Source organism: Oryzias melastigma, linkage group LG18 (assembly GCF_002922805.2).
Source record: "Oryzias melastigma strain HK-1 linkage group LG18, ASM292280v2, whole genome shotgun sequence".
NCBI classification, from domain to species: domain Eukaryota; kingdom Metazoa; phylum Chordata; class Actinopteri; order Beloniformes; family Adrianichthyidae; genus Oryzias; species Oryzias melastigma.
In genome coordinates this window covers 3,069,099-3,070,134 of record NC_050529.1, presented here as the reverse complement: position 1 = coordinate 3,070,134, position 1,036 = coordinate 3,069,099, and the positions used below count along the sequence as shown (strand labels likewise).

Sequence of the window (1,036 nt, the reverse complement as noted above, 5' to 3'; positions counted from 1 at the left end):
GCGGGATTTTTTTCATGGATAAAGTGTACCTTGGCTCAAAAAAGGTTGAAAAACACTGATCTAGATATATAAGTACATTAAAAACTCTTGTTGATGCTTTTGTGCAAAAAAACATTAAATTTCATGTTTGGAAAAAAAAGCATTTATTTTAAACAAAATGAGTGAAAATTATAAAGTAAATCAAAGAAAATAATGAATTAAAAACAGAAAAAAAATGTAAAATTTAAAGTTTCTTAAACAAAAAAACAACTTCTAGTTCAGAATTGATGCTCTGTGGTTCCAGATGTGATGATGTCATCATAGTCATCAGCCAATCCCTGCTCAGCATGTGAGTGCTGGGTCATCATCTTGGAGACAGACGGGTCACTTCCTGCAGACAGAACAGTTTAGACAGAAACTGAAGATGATTGATCAAATGTGATTGATTGATTTCTGTTACCTTTGTCAGTATAAAGACACCATAAGGAAGGTTGAGATGGTGTTTGGACTGATCACCACCAGGTGGAGACACACTCACAACACAAGACCAAAGGAAGATAAGGCAGGAGGTGAGTTATCATTGGGGGGCGGGGCTTCTGTGGGTCTCGGTCTCTCTGCAGAGAGAATCCCACCTGGTCAGGTGAGTGCATGGAGGAAATCCATGGTGAGATGACAGTGAAGCTCCTCACCTGAGACAGAGATCCAGCTGGATGGAGACTCTCCATGATCCCTGATGTGACACTTGTAGAGACCTTCATCAGACCTGGAAACATGCTGGAGGGTCATGTGACCTGTAGGCTCAGTCCTGATGAGGGAGCCATCTTTATAGAAAGCAGCTGAGGGGTTGGAGGGAGGGGTCTTTGATTGACAGCTCAGAGTGAGGTCATGACCCTCCATCACAGGGAGGACAGGACTCTGCAGGATCACTGATCCACCTCAACACAGAGACAAAGCATTTCATCCATCTGCACACAGCTGCAGCAACACTAACTCCACAGTCTGATCTTACCAGAGACACTGATGTTAACCACCATGCTGCTGGCTCCTCCCCCTCTGG

General features: G+C 43.2%; 1 long non-coding RNA gene across 1 annotated transcript; it reads right to left on the bottom strand.

The window, feature by feature from the left end:
* Nucleotides 1-140: 140 nt before the first annotated feature.
* LOC112143485 lies at nucleotides 141-1,036 on the bottom strand. The gene is made up of 4 exons (XR_002918751.2): nucleotides 989-1,036; nucleotides 669-914; nucleotides 440-593; nucleotides 141-370 (listed from the first exon to the last, which is right to left on the bottom strand). It is a non-coding gene; the product is annotated as an uncharacterized LOC112143485 (long non-coding RNA).